This window comes from Vicia villosa, unplaced genomic scaffold, assembly GCF_029867415.1.
Source record: "Vicia villosa cultivar HV-30 ecotype Madison, WI unplaced genomic scaffold, Vvil1.0 ctg.004003F_1_1, whole genome shotgun sequence".
Taxonomy (NCBI): Eukaryota; Viridiplantae; Streptophyta; class Magnoliopsida; order Fabales; family Fabaceae; genus Vicia; species Vicia villosa.
The window spans coordinates 8,084-27,880 of NW_026706357.1; positions in this window are offsets into that span (position 1 = coordinate 8,084).

Sequence of the window (19,797 nt, forward strand, 5' to 3'; positions counted from 1 at the left end):
ACTCAATTCATTTATTTAAGAGTCCGCCACAACCTTGGGCTTTGTACAAGGCAGAAAATAATGTTTTTCATAGCTAGAGTCAGCCACAACCTTGGGCTTTGTACAAGGCACATAAATAGAGTCTCCCTCAGTAGAGTCAGCCTCAATTCTGGGCTTTGTACAGAACACCAAATAAAATCCATCAAATAAACACTCTCCAAATAGAGTCAGCCTCAATCCTGGGCTTTGTACAGAACACTAAAATACCCTGTAATTAATCCTCAATGGAGTCACCTCCCAGAGTCAATAATATTAATTAATCAATCAAAAAGCCTCAAGCTTGGGCCTCATACAAGCCAGCTAAATTCAAATCTTTTATACAGTAGATAGGCATAGCTTATCTCTATAGAGAGATATTTTTACTACTCTACCACATTCAAACAAACAAACATTTCAATTTCAATTTCAATCAAAGTCTCCCATTTAGGACTCTGAAAGACATGCTCTGGCACATCCCCAGACTTGTACACTTTCCCTAATTTGGACGAGCATCTTTCTTTCATTTAAGAGGCATCTGACTGGCATACTTGCACACACACAAGTAAGGTCCCCCTCTTGAATGAAATGAATTCAGTTATTCTGTCACTCTTTCAAAATGTTTGTGGTAGAATAGTACAAATACCTCTCTGTAGAGATGATTTCATGTCTCTTTACTGTAAACAGAAATTTAATTCCAAGCTTCAACCTTGAGCTTCAAGCAAGGCATCAAAAAAACAATTATTTTCCCTAGTTAGTTCCCCGAACTACATTAAGCTCTGACTTCCACTAGGGATATGTAGGCATGAGGTTCACAAGGAATCTCAGCGAGCTAATAAAATACCAAAAATAGTCAGTCTGTCTGTCTTTTCAAATCAAATCAATTCCTTCTCCTAACACAAAGGAGAAACTTTCCCAATCATTAGCAGCAAACACAATCACAATGACACAGAGAAGGTTCCTGTAGAGTACTACAGATATGTAGGGTGTTTAAACACTTCCCTATGTATAACCGACCTCCCGGACTCCAGAATTTCTAGTCTAGGTGAAATCCCCACACTTAGCAAACTCCTAGGGTTTAGTTGAGATCTTTTTTCCCCTTTCCTACTCGTAGGACAAATAAGAAAGTTCGTGTGATATCGTAGGTGTTAGAACAAGATTTGTTCTTATCAATTATCTTAGTTTTGATGATAACAATAATATGAATTTTGCTTAAGATAATATGGTACTCTAATCCAATGCAATTTCCCTTTCAGGAAATATATAAAGAGTACGCATAATTCAGCGCTCAGAAGTTGTGTCTCAAATGGTTCAGCATGCAACATCAGAACATGGTCTGGCAAGACATCAGAAGATGGTCGAAGCAGAATCAGAACATGGGTCTATGGAAGCATCAGAAGAACATGAGATCAGAAGCACTGAAGATCAGAAGATGGTATCACGCAACAGAAGCACTTCAAGATCAGAAGATCAGAAGATGCTATGCACCAAGCTGTTTTGACTCTGATGATATTCAAACGTCGTATTCACAAACATCAGATCAGAAGGAAGTACAGGTGGCAGACTACGCTGACTGACAAAAGGAACGTTAAAGCTACTAAAGGCAACGTCAGTAGACACAGCGTGAACAAGGCTCGAGGTAGTTGACAAAAGCGTATAACATTAAATGCGATGCTGTACGGAACACGCAAAGCATTAAATGCACTCAACGGTCATCTTCTCAACGCCTATAAATATGAAGTTCTGATGAGAAGCAAGGTTGACGATTTTAACGATTCTGCACCAAAACAACTTATATCAAACTTGCTGAAACTCTGTTCAAATCTAAACTCAGAATCTTCATCTTCATCAAAGCTCACTACATTGCTTTTGTAATATCTTAGTGAGATTAAGCTTAAACGTTAAGAGAAATATCACAGTTGTGATTATCGCTTTTTAGAAGCATTTGTAAACTCTTGAATAGATTACATTAAGTTGTAAGGAACTAGAGTGATCGTGTGATCAGTATACTCTAGGAAGTCTTAGCAGTTGGCTGAGCAGTTTGTAACTAGAGTGATCAGGTTGATCAGTAGACTCTAGAAAAGTCTTAGGAGTGAACTAAGCAGTTGTTCCTGGAGTGATCAAGTTGTGATCAGAATACTCTGGAAGACTTAGTTGCGGACTAAGTGGAAAACCATTGTAATCCGTGCGATTAGTGGATTAAATCCTCAGTTGAGGTAAATCATCTCTGCGGGGGTGGACTGGAGTAGCTTCGTTAACAGCGAACCAGGATAAAAATAATTGTGCAATTTATTTTTATCGTCCAAGATTTAAAGTCACACTTATTCAATCCCCCCCTTTCTAAGTGTTTTTCTATCCTTCAATTGGCATCAGAGCGCCGGTTCTAAGGTGCAAGCACTTAACCGTGTTTAGAAAAGATTCAGGAAGAGAAAAACGCTTCAGTAAAAGATGGTTGATGAAAGTGAAAAGTCTACACCTACACCTGCATCTACATCTGGCTCTGCTGAGCAATACAACGGTAACAATGGTTATACTAGACCGCCGGTATTTGATGGTGAAAACTTTGAATACTGGAAAGATAAACTAGAAAGTTACTTTTTGGGTCTAGATGGTGATCTATGGGATCTTCTGATGGATGGTTACAAACATCCAGTAAATGCTAGTGGCGTAAAGCTGTCTAGGCAAGAAATGAATGATGATCAGAAGAAGCTTTTCAGGAATCATCATAAATGCAGAACTGTTTTGCTGAATGCTATCTCTCATGCTGAGTATGAGAAGATATCTAACAGGGAAACGGCCTATGATATATATGAGTCCTTGAAAATGACTCATGAAGGAAATGCTCAAGTCAAGGAGACAAAAGCTCTTGCCTTAATCCAGAAGTATGAAGCCTTCAAGATGGAGGATGATGAAGACATTGAAAAGATGTTTTCGAGATTTCAAACTCTGACTGCTGGATTGAGAGTTCTTGACAAAGGATACACCAAGGCTGATCATGTGAAGAAGATCATCAGAAGCTTACCCAGAAGATGGGGTCCTATGGTGACTGCATTCAAGATTGCAAAGAATCTGAATGAAGTTTCTCTGGAAGAGCTTATCAGTGCCTTGAGAAGTCATGAAATAGAGCTGGACGCAAATGAGCCTCAAAAGAAAGGTAAGTCTATTGCATTAAAATCTAATATCAAGAAATGCACTAACGCTTTTCAGGCCAAAGAAGAAGATCCTGAAGAATCAGAATCTGAAGAAGAAGATGAACTGTCCTTAATCTCCAGAAGGCTAAATCAACTCTGGAAGACCAAGCAAAGGAAGTTCAGAGGCTTCAGAAGTTCAAAGAAATTTGAACGTGGAGAATCTTCTGATGACAGAAGATTTGACAAGAAGAAGGTCATGTGCTATGAATGCAATGAGCCTGGACACTACAAGAATGAATGTCCAAATCTTCAGAAGGAAAGTCCCAAGAAAAAGTTTCATAAGAAGAAAGGTCTTATGGCAACCTGGGATGAGTCAGAAGATGATTCAGAACATGAGCAGGCTAACTGTGCGCTGATGGCGACAGAAGATGACGGATCAGAATCTACATCAGAATCAGATTCTGAAGAGGTATTTTCTGAACTTACTAGAGATGAGTTAGTTTCCGGATTAACTGAACTTCTGGAATCCAAGTCTCAGATTTGTATTAAATACAAAAAGCTGAAAAAGCTATTTGAATTTGAAACAAAGAGGCTTGAGTTGGAAAATTCTGAATTGAAAGATAAACTTTTAAAATTATCCAATGATGTTGGATCTCCTTCTAATTCAGAAAAATCCACTCCCAGTCTAAACCATATTCTGAAAGAATATGATTTAAGTTTCAGGAAGTTCTTATCTAGAAGTATTGGCAGAAGTCAGCTAGCTTCTATGATATATGCCGTATCTGGAAACAAAAGAGTTGGCATTGGTTATGAGGGTGAAACCCCATACAAACTTGAACCTGTTGATGAAATGAAACTCACATACAAGCCATTGTATGATCAGTTCAAGTATGGCCACTCTCATGATATTAGGCACACTTCACATGCTCAAAATTTTCACATAACACACACAAAAAGGCATGTGACACAACCTAGGAAATATCATGAAACTCACATTAAGAATTATCATGTTGTTTCTCCTATTGCTTACAATGTTAAACCCAAGTTCAATCAGAACTTGAGAAAATCTAACAAGAAAGGACCCAAGAAAATGTGGGTACCTAAGGATAAGATTATTCCTATTGCAGATATCCTTGGCTGCAAGAAGGACAAAGCACAACATGTCATGGTACCTGGACTCTGGATGCTCGCGACACATGACAGGAAGAAGGTCTATGTTCCAAGACCTGGTGCTTAAGTCTGGAGGAGAAGTCAAGTTCGGAGGAGATCAGAAGGGCAAGATAATTGGCTCTGGAACTATAAAGTCTGGTAACTCTCCTTCCATTTCTAATGTACTTCTTGTAAAAGGATTAACTCATAACCTCTTATCTATCAGTCAATTAAGTGACAATGGTTATGATATAATCTTTAATCAAGAGTCTTGCAAGGCTGTAAATCAGAAGGATGGCTCAATCCTATTTACAGGCAAGAGGAAGAACAACATTTATAAGACAGATCTGCAAGATCTTATGAGTCAGAAGGTGACTTGTCTTATGTCTGTTTCTGAAGAGCAGTGGGTCTGGCACAGGAGATTAGGTCATGCTAGTTTGAGAAAGATCTCTCAGATTAACAAACTGAATCTTGTCAGAGGACTCCCTAATCTGAAATTCAAATCAGATGCTCTTTGTGAAGCATGTCAGAAGGGCAAGTTCTCCAAACCTGCATTCAAGTCTAAGAATGTTGTTTCTACCTCAAGGCCATTAGAACTCTTGCACATTGATCTGTTTGGACCAGTCAAAACAGCATCTGTCAGAGGAAAGAAATATGGATTAGTCATCGTAGATGATTATAGTCGCTGGACGTGGGTAAAATTCTTGAAACACAAGGATGAGACTCATTCAGTGTTCTTTGATTTCTGCATTCAGATTCAATCTGAAAAAGAGTGTAAAATCATAAAGGTCAGAAGTGATCATGGTGGTGAATTTGAGAACAGATCCTTTGAAGAATTCTTCAAAGAAAATGGTATTGCCCATGATTTCTCTTGTCATAGAACTCCACAGCAAAATGGGGTTGTAGAACGAAAGAATAGGACTCTGCAAGAAATGGCCAGAACCATGATCAATGAAACCAATATGGCTAAGCATTTCTGGGCAGAAGCAATAAACACTGCATGCTATATTCAGAATAGAATCTCTATCAGACCTATTCTAAATAAGACTCCCTATGAATTGTGGAAGAATAAAAAGCCCAACATTTCATATTTCCATCCTTTTGGATGTGTATGCTTTATTCTGAACACTAAAGATTATCTTGGTAAGTTTGATTCCAAAGCACAGAAATGTTTCCTTCTTGGATATTCTGAACGCTCAAAAGGCTACAGAGTATACAATACTGAAACATTGATTGTAGAAGAATCAATCAATATCAGGTTTGATGATAAGCTTGGTTCTGAAAAACCAAAGCAGTTTGATAATTTTGCAGATTATGATATTGACATATCAGAAGTTGTTGAGCCAAGAAGCAATGCATCAGAAGCAGAGCTTCTCAGAAGCAAAGAATCTGAAGATCAAGTATCAGCTTCTCTGGAGGATCTAAGCATTTCTGAAGAACCATCTGTCAGAAGATCATCCAGACTCATCTCTGGTCATTCAGAAGATGTCATTCTTGGAAAGAAGGATGATCCAATCAGAACAAGAGCATTCCTTAAGAACAATGCAGACTGTCAATTAGGTCTTGTATCTTTGATCGAGCCAACTTCTGTTGATCATGCTCTAGAAGATCCAGACTGGATAATTGCTATGCAAGAAGAACTGAATCAGTTTACAAGGAATGATGTTTGGGATCTTGTTCCTAGACCAGATGGATTCAATATAATTGGTACAAAATGGGTCTTCAGAAACAAGCTCAGTGAGAAAGGTGAAGTGGTAAGGAACAAAGCCAGACTGGTGGCTCAGGGTTATAGTCAGCAAGAAGGGATTGATTATACAGAAACCTTTGCACCAGTGGCCAGGTTAGAGTCTATTCGTCTATTAATTTCTTTTGCCACTCAACATAACATCACTCTCTATCAGATGGATGTTAAGAGTGCCTTCTTAAATGGTTATATAGATGAAGAAGTTTATGTCCATCAACCTCCTGGTTTTGAAGACTCTATGTCTCCTAATCATGTTTTTAAACTTAAGAAATCATTGTATGGATTGAAACAGGCTCCCAGAGCTTGGTATGAACGCTTAAGTTCTTTCCTTCTGGATAATGGTTTCACTAGAGGAAAAGTGGACACTACTCTCTTTTGTAAAACCTTTGAAAAGGATATTTTAATCTGTCAAATATATGTAGATGATATTATTTTTGGAACATCTAATGCTACACTTGGAAAGGAGTTTGCTAAGTCTATGCAGGCTGAGTTTGAAATGAGCATGATGGGAGAACTCAAGTATTTCCTTGGAATACAAATAAATCAAACATCAGAAGGAACGTATGTTCATCAAACCAAGTATGTGAAGGAACTTCTGAAGAAGTTTAATCTTCTAGACTGCAAAGAAGCCAAAACTCCTATGCATCCAACATGCATCCTAGGTAAGGATGAGGTAAGTAAAAAGGTAGATCAGAAGTTATACAGAGGTATGATTGGATCTCTTCTATATCTGACTGCTTCTAGACCTGACATTCTGTTCAGTGTTTGTTTGTGTGCTAGATTCCAATCAGATCCTAGAGAATCTCATTTAACTGCTGTTAAGAGAATTCTAAGGTATCTGAAAGGTACTACTAATGTTGGCTTAGTTTACAGAAAATCTAAAGAATACAACTTAGTAGGATTCTGTGATGCTGATTATGCTGGAGACAGAATTGAAAGAAAAAGTACTTCAGGAAGCTGCCAGTTTCTTGGAAGTCATTTGATCTCTTGGTATAGCAAGAAGCAAGCAACTATTGCTCTATCAACAACAGAAGCAGAATATGTCGCTGCTGCTGGCTGTAGTACACAGATGCTCTGGATGAAGAGTCAGTTAGAAGATTATCAGATATTTGAGAGTAACATTCCTATATTCTGTGATAATACTTCTGCTATATGTTTATCTAAGAATCCTATTCTTCATTCAAAAGCTAAACATATTGAGATTAAACATCATTTCATAAGGGACTATGTTCAGAAGGGTGTTATTTCTTTAAACTTTGTTGATACAGACCATCAATGGGCTGATATCTTTACAAAACCCCTGGCTGAAGATAGGTTTAAGTTCATTCTGAAAAACATCAGTATGGATTTATGCCCAGAATGAGAAGATGAGAAGTTCTCATGTATGAGTATCTTCTGAAATGAAAATGGATTATTTTTTATATCAGAAAAGTTTCTTTGTGTTTTACATTCCAGTAAATGTTTTCTTTTGTCGTTTTATGCATCTGAATCTTTTTAAATATTCTTTTTGATGTTATGACAAAAAGGGGGAGAAGATAAATGATAAATGATTTGATTAAATCTATCAGTTGCTGGGTAAAGAGGCTCCCACACATTCACTAACAAGAACTGCAAGTTCTATATGGTTTAAGTGTTTTGCAGGTACAGAGAAGTGAAGTGAATCTTCAGAAGCAAACACTAGAAGCAAAACCATAAGAAGCGTTATTCTGTAAAAGGAATAAGCTCTTGGAAACTGAAGCAAGCTGAGTGCTGTCAAGCTTCAGGAATCAGAAGCACGATCAGAAGCACTGATAATAGAATTTGAATATCATTGTCTATCCTGTTCTGACAAAATTCTATTTGCTCTGATACATATAATGTTATGGCTCTGATACATTATTTGCTCGGATACACGTTTTTAGCCAAAATGCTCTGATACATTTGGCTCTGATACATATCATGTATTTGAACATACATTTTATGTTCTAACTCGTTCATGCTGACTTTTGTCGTTTAGTTTTTGTTCTGTAACATTTCAGGATGTAGAGATGCTCTGATGATGCTCTGGTACATTCAACAATGTTCTGATACAAATCTAGCATGAAGTGATGATTGGTAGACATTCAAAGTTCTGAAGCTATCCGAGGGAAGCAGAAATCAGAAGATGTGAATGTTCTAGAAGATCCAGAAAACTCAAGTTCTGAAGCTGTCCTGAATGGAAGCAGAAATCAGAAGCTGTAAATGTTCTGAAGATCAAAGAAATTCAAGTTCTGAAGCTGTCCTGAATGGAAGCAGAAATCAGAAGCTGTGAATGTTCTGAAGATCAAAGAAATTCAAGTTCTGAAGCTGTCCACGATGGAAGCAGGAATCAGAAGCTGTGAGTGTTCTAAGGATCTAAAGAAATTCAAGTTCTGAAGCTGTCCAATGGAAGCAGAAGTCAGAAGCTATGAATTCTCTGAAGGCAGAAGCTTATATGATCGTCTCTACCGAAATAATCAGGGAAGTCTTTTATTAAAGTTCTTCGAGTATTTATTTCAGGGGGAGATTATTTATCTCAGGGGGAGATTGTTAATCTCAGGGGGAGACATATTCATATGCTTATGCTATAGCTGTGTAATTTGTCTTTTGCCGTCTACTCTTTCTGATCGCAAATTCATATCATTTATATATGTTTTTGTCATCATCAAAAAGGGGGAGATTGTTAGAACAAGATTTGTTCTTATCAATTATCTTAGTTTTGATGATAACAATAATATGAATTTTGCTTAAGATAATATGGTACTCTAATCCAATGCAATTTCCCTTTCAGGAAATATATAAAGAGTACGCATAATTCAGCGCTCAGAAGTTGTGTCTCAAATGGTTCAGCATGCAACATCAGAACATGGTCTGGCAAGACATCAGAAGATGGTCGAAGCAGAATCAGAACATGGGTCTATGGAAGCATCAGAAGAACATGAGATCAGAAGCACTGAAGATCAGAAGATGGTATCACGCAACAGAAGCACTTCAAGATCAGAAGATCAGAAGATGCTATGCACCAAGCTGTTTTGACTCTGATGATATTCAAACGTCGTATTCACAAACATCAGATCAGAAGGAAGTACAGGTGGCAGACTACGCTGACTGACAAAAGGAACGTTAAAGCTACTAAAGGCAACGTCAGTAGACACAGCGTGAACAAGGCTCGAGGTAGTTAACAAAAGCGTATAACATTAAATGCGATGCTGTACGGAACACGCAAAGCATTAAATGCACTCAACGGTCATCTTCTCAACGCCTATAAATATGAAGTTCTGATGAGAAGCAAGGTTGACGATTTTAACGATTCTGCACCAAAACAACTTATATCAAACTTGCTGAAACTCTGTTCAAATCTAAACTCAGAATCTTCATCTTCATCAAAGCTCACTACATTGCTTTTGTAATATCTTAGTGAGATTAAGCTTAAACGTTAAGAGAAATATCACAGTTGTGATTATCGCTTTTTAGAAGCATTTGTAAACTCTTGAATAGATTACATTAAGTTGTAAGGAACTAGAGTGATCGTGTGATCAGTATACTCTAGGAAGTCTTAGCAGTTGGCTGAGCAGTTTGTAACTAGAGTGATCAGGTTGATCAGTAGACTCTAGAAAAGTCTTAGGAGTGAACTAAGCAGTTGTTCCTGGAGTGATCAAGTTGTGATCAGAATACTCTGGAAGACTTAGTTGCGGACTAAGTGGAAAACCATTGTAATCCGTGCGATTAGTGGATTAAATCCTCAGTTGAGGTAAATCATCTCTGCGGGGGTGGACTGGAGTAGCTTCGTTAACAGCGAACCAGGATAAAAATAATTGTGCAATTTATTTTTATCGTCCAAGATTTAAAGTCACACTTATTCAATCCCCCCCTTTCTAAGTGTTTTTCTATCCTTCAGTAGGAAGAACTGAAATAAAATTCATCCCGCCACGGGCGCATTCTCCTTCCAAATTTCGCGTGAAGGGTTTAGCGTGCCGTCCTCCCAAGTGAAACGGGGAGGTAAAAGAAAACGACACCACAGTGACTATGCGGTTGGTGCGGTCTTAGGCCAAAGGAAGAACAAACAATTCCATGCTATACATTATGCGAGCAAAGTTTTAAATGAGGCACAGGTTAACTATGCCACTACCGAAAAAGAATTGCTCGCAATTGTATTTGCATTGGAAAAGTTTCGTCCTTACCTCATTGGTTCTAAAGTTGTGTGTTATACTGATCATGCCGCAATCAAATATCTTCTTACCAAGCCTGATTCAAAACAGAGGCTTATTCGGTGGATTCTTTTGCTTCAAGAATTTGATCTTGAAGTGAGAGATAAGAAAGGTACAGAAAATTTGATTGCGGATCATTTGTCTAGGTTAGTGAATACCGAGGTAACAAACAATGAAAAAGAAGTGTATGAAGAATTCCCTGATGAAAAACTGTACATGGTACAGGAAGTTAGACCCTGGTTCGCGGATATGGCTAACCACAAAGCATCCGGCTGGATACCTGAGGATCTAACTTGGAATCAAAGAAAAAAGTTTTTGAACGATGCTAATTTCTATGTTTGGGATGATCCTCACTTGTTTAAGTTGAGTAGTGACAATCTTTTGAGAAGATGTGTCGCGGATGAGGAGTCAAAAAGCATATTGTGGCATTGCCACAATTCGCCTTATGGTGGTCATTTTAATGGTTTGCGTACGGCCACAAAAGTCCTTCAATCGGGATTTTGGTGGCCTACTTTGTTCAAAGATGCTTACCACCATGTTGCCTCATGCGACAGTTGTCAAAGAACTGGTGGAATAGGGAAAAGAGAGGAAATGCCCCTCCAAAGTATTGTAGAAGTTGAGGTATTTGATTGTTGGGGTATTGACTTTGTTGGACCATTCCCTTCCTCAATGTCAAATGAATACATCTTGGTAGCTGTGGATTATGTGTCTAAATGGGTGGAAGCGATTGCTTCACCCAAAGCGGATGGTAAGACTGTGATTAAATTTCTGAAGAAAAATATATTTTCGCGGTTTGGCTCGCCAAGAGTAATAATGAGTGATGGTGGATCTCATTTCTGTAATGCCCCGCTTGAAAAAGTGTTGGAGCAATATGGAGTAAAGCACAAGGTGGCTACTCCATATCATCCACAAACTAATGGGCAAGTTGAGAGGACCAATAGAGAAATTAAGAGAATTCTTGAGAAAACTGTGTCTAGCTCTAGGAAGGATTGGTCAATGAAGCTTGATGAAACCTTGTGGGCATATCGGACCGCTTTCAAAGCACCGATCGGTCTGACACCATTCCAAATGGTGTATGGTAAAAGTTGTCACCTTCCCGTAGAACTAGAGCATAAGGCATATTGGGCCTTGAAGCTTTTGAATTTTGACCACAAGTTGTGTGGAGAGAGAAGAAAAATCCAATTAAATGAGTTGGAAGAGATGAGATTGCATGCCTATAAGTCTAATTCGATTTACAAAGAAAAGACCAAATTCTATCATGATAGTAAGATTAGAATGAAAGACTTTAAGGTAGGGCAATTAGTTTTACTCTTCAATTCCCGGTTAAGACTTTTTCCGGGAAAGTTGAAGTCTAAATGGTCCGGACCGTTTTTGGTCAAAGAGGTTAGAAGCCATGGGGCTATTGTGATAGAGGACCAAAAATCAAAGCAAGAATGGGTAGTTAATGGTCAGAGGTTGAAGGTTTATCGAGGAAGCGATTTTAATCGTGAAACTTGTGTTTTATCGTTTGGTGATCCTTGATTGCCTTTGACCGTCGAGCTGACCGACGTTAAACAAAGCGCTTATTGGGAGGCACCCCAATTTGTATATATTCAGCTTGTTTTATGTGTTTTTTACCGTTTATGTTTTTTGCGTTCTGGTCGAACCAAAATCAGTCTACCGGTAAAGTTTCACATGCTGGTAGAAAGAAAAATTTTTCTGTGTTCTGTCAAGGGCGCTTAGCGCGCTCCTAGCCCGCTTAGCGCGCTTTTGAAATTTTGGAACCCTTCGTTCCAGAGACTTGCGCGCTTAGCGCGCTTCATACCCCGCTTAGCGCGGGTTGGTTTTCAGAAAAAAAAATATTTTTGATTTTGGGCCCTTTGTCTTTGACCCGGCCCAACACGAATTCTGGGTGAGGGAAGTAGGGTTTTGAGGTTTGGTTGCCTCATTTCTCCCATTTTCTTCTCCTAGCTTTCTTTCTTTCTTTCTTTGCTTACTTTTTGTTTTGCTAATTAATCAAGGTTCTTGTGCCTTCTTCATCATCACCAAGGTAATGTCTTCATCTTCTTCTTTTTATTTCTTTTCTCTTATGCTTGCATTATATATTAAGGTTTAATTTTTGATTTTAGGAATATATGATTTGGTTAGGATTTTTGTGTTGAAAACCTAGTAGTAGAATCTCTTTTCCAGTACCATGTTGTGTTTAAAATCGTATTTGGGTGCTGGAGATGTTTGGAAATAGCCCTGGTTCGCAGGGGATTTTTTCTGCAAATCGCAGAGCCCGCTTAGAGCGGTAGGTGCGCTTAGCGCGGTCTGGGGATTTCAGAAAAATCCCCTCTTCTGCCTGTTTTTGTTTGATGCAGGGGGGAGTGGTATTGTCTTTGCTTCTTCTTGGGCTGTTTATTATTATTTTTTTTTGTGTGTTATGAAATGTGTTAACATATTGGTTTTTGTGTGCTGTTTCTTTAATCATTTCAGATGGGACCGAAATTCCTAGGCTCTAAGAAAAGAAAGTCCGGAACCGAAGGTGGCAGCTCTTCTCAAGCACCTAGGGCTATTCCGTTTAATCATAACCGTTTTAAGAGTCATGTCCAAGAGGAGAGGTACAAAAAGTTAGAGGTTAGGACATGGTGGCCTGAGCGAATTGTGAGAATCAATCCTGAGGGAACCTATGGGTGGTGTCATAACACCATTGAGGAGTATGGTTGGCTTAAGCTTTGTGAGCCTGCACCTAAGTTTCACTTGGAGATTGTAAGAGAGTTCTATGCTAATGTTGTTCCAAATGAGGAATTTCCGGTTGAAGGTGTTCCCTTTGAGTTCAAAACTTGGGTGCGTGGTAAGGAAATTGATTTTTCTCGTCAAGCTATCCGTGAGTTTCTTGGAACTCAATTACCTTTTGAGGATGGTGAGCTGTGTGGGTATCATGTGCAATTGGCAAGGGGTAATTTTGATTGGGAGCATCTGAGGGAGGTCTTGTGTGCGAGGGGGCAGTCTTATGATCTTAATCCTTCACAACAGCCCCAGAAATTCTCTAGGAAGTCGTTGTCTACTAATGCTCAGATTCTCATGTCTGTGGTCCTTCATAATTTAAGGCCTAGGAGTCACACTTCCTCTTTACCTGCTGAGTCTGCTGCACTGGTTGCTCGTATGATTGAGCATGAGCCGATTGATATTACTCGCATTATTGCGAATGAGCTGAAGAGAGTTGCTTTGAGTGGAACTCGGCATGGTGATCGTGCTCCATGCAAGCTGATTTTTCCTGGTTTGATCATGAATCTGTGCAAGAAAGCAAGAGTGCAGATTCCTTCTGAGGGGCTTGTGTCTATTGACACTTTTATTGATGACATTTTTATTGAGCGTTATTGTTTATCCAGGTTGACTGCTGTTCCTGTTGCTGCTGCTCGCCCTGCTCGCCGCCGTAGTAATCCTGATAGAGAGGAGAACTTGGCATTTCATATGGCGCATCAGAGAGCATTCATGTTTTTGCATGATTCTATGTCTCAGCTGAGGTTGCAGATGATGGAGCCCCATGTGGCTCATCCGTGGAGTTCTCGCCAAGATTTGATGGATTATGCTGATTGGCCTGAGGTCAGTCCATTTCCTGAGGAGGAGGAAGGTGGCGAGGATGAGAATGTGGAAGAAGATCATCAGGATGAGGATGAGTAGTTTTATATTTTATGTTTAGTGCTATAGTATATTTAGTACTAGTTTTTTTATTTTATTAGCTTTGTTATGTTTTGTTCCATCCTTGTATAGGATGAGGTATTTTGAACCTTAGGCATTGCTATGCCTTTTTGGATATTGTGACACCTTTTGGTGTTTGTTTTAAATTATTAAGTTTTTAAGTTTAATTGCTTTTATTTTTATGAACATATGCAATTGTTTTCTTTTAATTTTTGATTGTCCTTGTGAAAGTGTTTCCTTGAGGGAGCAAGTTTTACATCCAATTGGGGCGGTGATGATATAATGTGAAATTAGTACGTACAAGGTACATTTTTATCGTTTCTTTAATATACCATGAAGTAGATACTTCTAATTGTACAAATTAGATGTCTTATTTTATTTAACAAATATAGTTCAATAATGAATCATTTTAGCTCTAAAACTAGTGTGAGGAGCCTTTCCATTGTACATATATATATTATTTTGTGGTTACCAACAATGTGCGTTTAACTCGTGTTTATTATGTTTAATCTTGCGGTTTTATTTAATTGTGTAAAGCATGAAAGTGATCAAAGCATTTTGTTTCGCATTACGAGTATAACTTCTCTTCCAAATATAACCTACCCGGTGAGTGTGTGAGTATTTGCTAACCACTTTGAGCCATTTTGCCAAGATTCAATCGGTATCATGTCATGCCTTATAATTGCCGATTTTTGATTTGAATCTTGATGACTTTCTTTGAACCTTGAAAAGTACCATGAAATGTGGTTAGGATTGATTCCTTTTCGCCTTAGAATAGGGAGCATTCGTGATTATGTGGTGGTAATATTCAAGTTGGGGAGAATAAAATTTTGATCTTAGTTGTATTGGTGTGTAGAAGAAAATAAATAATTGCTCAAGAGAGAAAAAGAAAAAAAAAGAAAATGAATGAAAAGAAAAAGAAAAAGGAAAAGAAAAGAGCTTTGTATATAGCTAGTTCCTTTAAAATAAAAAGATGAACTCTTGAGCAATAAAATTGTGTGATCGGTTGATAAGGATGTGTGGATATAATCATGATTTGAATGCTCTCTTAGGAATTGACCCCTTTTGTTTCAATGGCCTTGAGAAATGACACTTCCTTGTTAACCAACCCAAGTTTCAACCCTAAAGTCTTTGTGATTCTTGCTTTTACGCTTTTTATATAAATGTTGTGTGGATGAATGCATAATTAATTCTGGATGTTGGCGACATTGTTGTGTGAGTGTTAGGACCTCAATTTTGTCTCTTACTAGAGAAGTGTATAGGTTGTGATTCAATTTTGAACTTATTTTGTTTTAGGAATTTTAGACATCAAATATGTACTTAGTATTAGTATCTGCATCATGGTGTTATTTTAGTAAAGGTAAGATGTTACTTGTGTGCTTATGGAATTTGAACCACCCAATTGTTTTTGTCTTAGCTTGTGATCTCTTGGTGTATTTGTTTTGTTTGAGGACAAACAAAGGTTTAAGTTGGGGAGAGTTGTTAGTTACCAATTTGTGTAAATATCTTAGGTAATTTTTGGTAACTCTCAAGTCTTTTTGTGGTTAATAGTAGTATTTTATTGTCATTTGGTATATATTTATTCTTATATTTATATTATTGTTGAATAGTTCTTATCTTTGCAATCTATGTTGGATTTTGTAGTTTTTATAGATAATTGGAAGCTTGGACCATGGAACAAGCACTTTGAAGATGTTCCAAGACCAAAGCCAAGGATTGCTGAAAAGAGGTAGCGCGCTAAGCGAGGTTGAGCCCGCTAAGCGCGCTTTTGAAGAAAAGAAGGAAGTTCTGGCAGAGAGTTCCGCGCTAAGCGAGGTCTGGAGCCCGCTTAGCGCGGTTGGGCGGTTTAAGCAATTATTGATAGCGCGCTTAGCGGGCTGCACCGCGCTAAGCGCGGTCTGCGAAACTTTGTTTATTTGTTTATGGGCCAGATCACTTTTGAAAGTATGTAGAGATATTTTAGAGAGAACCAAGAGCATAATACACTGTAGCAAACATAGAGTTGAAGATTGGAAGCCTTGATCGTCGATTAATCGCCTTTGATGCTTGTTGATCTTCATCCTTTCCTTCTTATGCAAGCTACCATTCTCATGGATAGCTAAATCCCTTTTGTATCAAGATAAGATGTAATCTTCCTAGCCTTTTGTATGTTTTTCTTGTGAATATATGTGTATGAACAAGTGATGATCAATATAGATGGTTTAGTTTGTTTATTAAAGCTTTTCTTTGGTATAAATGTTTGAGACATCAATGTTTGTATCTAGACCTAACTCATCATCTTTCAAACTATAAGTTGCAGACATGGATTTAGAGTTTGATGTTTACTAAGTATCGGTTTTAAAACGTTATTTGTATTGTTTAAACGGTGGAGAAATCGTCGGTTAAACAATACGGTAAATCTAACTATATCGTTGCGGACACGGACGATATAGGTGTCGATACGTAATTATATTGATCGTTAGCAAGTTCATAAGCATCTATTTATAAGGAAACATACAAATTTAGGTCGATGAAATCGAATCTTGATACATTTTCTTTAACTTAGAACTTTCATTAATTTACTCTTTGCTACTAAAGTGATTGAATGATCTTTTGCAAACCTAAAACAAAAGTAACATTAACTCAAGACAAAATAGGCTATAGAACGGCGGTGATATCGCAATAATCCCTGTGGATACGATATAAACGGAAAGTACACCACAATACTCTTTCAACAATATACGATAAGAGAGCGCAGAAGGAGGCTTGATGCTCTGACAGTAGATGATGTCATTTGGACACCATATACAGCTCACCAGATCCACCGTGCATCCAAAGGCGCTTCCTTATATTCAGGGCATATGAGGTTGGAGACCTCGGTGGCTACATAGTTGTCTGAGAGGTGTCTGCAACAATATGGTTATGTCCATGGCACCCCTCTACTAGTTCTAGGGCTCTAGAATGGGGAATTGATATATGGCTTTAGAGCCACATCATCAACTCTGCTTGTGACATTATATCTAGCGCAATGAGGGTTCAACATCCTTCGTAGTTTGAGGATGGTTACCTGAAGTGGTATCTCACTATATCACACCCTCACATCATACCACTTGCTGTAGGATGTTCAAATGTTAGGGGCCTTATGATGTTAGGGTTTCTGATGTTGAGGTACATGCTGAAGACGTGTCGCTGCCACCATCTCCACCAGGAACAGATGACCATGAGCGCCTTTAGTTGATCGCTGTTATTGTGGATAACCTCATGGGTTTGATAAACCCAGATGGTGAAGTTTTTACATGATTATCTCGGTTAGCACACATAGCCTGTAGGGGGCTATTTAATTTTTGATTTGATAGTTATATTCTTTTGTATATTTTGTGACTCAAACTACTTATCATAGTACTTTTTATTGCATAATCTTTTGGCGATTACATGTTTCGCTTTGAAGATGAACATATCATAAGACAAAAGAACAATCATAAATTAAAAATAACTAAACATGAAAACCTAGGTACTTCTAGATAATTATGGATGTTTCAGTATCTTGATTATGTCGTCGATAGATCTTGAATTATGCGCATCAAACTCGATCAGCCCCCTAGTTATCCTACGGCGAAATGACTTCCACATTGCCGTCACATCTTCATGGTCTTCAACTAAATCAGGTTGTATTTAACTCTTCCATTACTATCAATCCAATATTCACGAAATTCGATATTTCTCACCCTTCTGTTATCGGTATCAGGCAGTAACTCATTCAACTTGTCTGTCAAGTTGGGGAGAGATGTGGCGTCATCCAGAAGCTTGAATTTAATAGGAGGATTGTCTTCGTTCAAATACACTTTTGCCTTAATCAGACAATAAGGAAAAAGTATTTTTTTGAGATGACTTTCTCTATAACATATGCCTCTATTTATAACACTTTAGATTCATTCTATACCATATAAAATTATCGGTGAAATCACAACCGTACAAAACTTTTGGAAAAATTCTAATCTTTAAAAAAATAATTAGTCAATACACTGTCGAAAATTTCACCCTTTAATTAAATTTTCGGTACAAAATGGTAGATTTTGAAATTTCTGGAAAAAATTATAAGTTACTAGAAATTTCAAATGAACTACCAAAAATTTTGTACATACCGGAAATTTTCAACTTTGTACCGAATATTTTGTTCGACTTAATATTAAAAAAATATGGAGGGTGTCAGGTTTATTTTTGGTGTGGTAAGTGAAATCTGAGGAATCTACATGCCACCCCTAAAATTAAACATGCCAACCCCCCAAAGCTATGCTTTTACCATTATACCCTTGCCTAAAGTCACTAATTTTCAAAAAATATACGTTTCTACCGGAAATTTCGAAAAAAAATACCGGATTTTTAAAAATTTCCGTGATTTTTTATCAAAAATTTCAAAAAAATATCGGAAATTTTGAAAAAATTACTGGATTTTTTCGAAATTTCTGGTATTTGAAAAAAACTGTGATACCATAAATTTGAAATCTCCGATACATACCAGAAATTTCAAATTAACTAAAATTTCCGGTATGATGTGCATGAAATTTAGAAAAAATTACCGAATTTTTCAAAATTTCCAATACTTTTTTGCAAAAAAAAAAATTAATACCATAAATTTTAAATTTCCATTATGTACCGGAAATTTCAAATTAACTAAAATTTCCAGTATGTAGTTCCAGAAATTTCCTTATAACTGAAATTTCCGGTATGTTGTACCGGAAATTTGACACTGCATACCGAAAATTTCTTCCGAAATTTTTTTGTATCTCAACATTTTTCAACAAGGATAAAATTTGATTAAAAAAATATGAGAAGGTGCCAAGTATAAAAAAGGGTGGCACTTAGATTTCGAAAAATTTACTTCCTACCCCTACAATTAGACCTATACCCCTACATGAAAAAAAATTGGACGGAAATACCCTCTTATAAACAATACATATTTTATTTTATTTTTCATTTTTTTAAAAAAAATTTGAAACACCCAAAAATATATCACCCGGAACACTTTTTCAAAGTTTTCCGGTTCAAAAAAATCACACCGGAACACTTAGAAAAAGAGTTCCGGTAAAGGGGTTTAAATATGCACACCAGAACACTTATAAAAATTGTTCCGGAGGTTTAATTTTTAAAAAAAATTCTAAACTTTACGCAACGGTTTTAAACCGTCGCCAAAAGGTATTGGCCAACATAATAAAACCGTTGCCTGTGCTGATTGTAGCTTCAAACCACACTTTAGGCAACGCTTTTTTAATTTGTCATTCACTTTAGGCAACGCTTTAAAACCGTTGCGTTAAGGCTAGAATTTTATAAAAAAAAAAACCACCGGAACACTTTAAATAAGTGTTCCGGTATGCAACTTTAAGCAACTGAAAATTACCGGAACTCTTTTTCTAAGTGTTCCGGTGTAGTTTTTTTAAACCGGAAGACTTTGAAAAAGTGTTCCGGTTTATATATTTTTGGGTGTTTCGAAAAATTTTCTGAAATGTGAGGAAAAAATAAATTTTTTTAAAATATATACTATTTATACGAGGGTATTTCAGTCCAATTCTTTTTTATGTAAGGGTATAATTGTAGGGGTATAAAGTAAAATTTTCTTAGATTTCTCGTTAAATCTTCGGTAAGTGCATATATTAAATAGTAGAACTGACCCAATAACTAGGCCCAAAGCTATAGGAATGAGATGCTCACCTCAACATTACACCTCAACAATACAGAATGATACAACATGGTAATATACCTCTTAGGCCATTTCTACATACTAACAAACTTATGAACCAAACACCTAGAAGCATTCTTTAAATCTAAAACATCATTTAATATATCTTTAATAATTCTCACAACTCTATTAGAAATAATCACATTTCTTTCCGTTGCCATTATTTAAAATAAACAA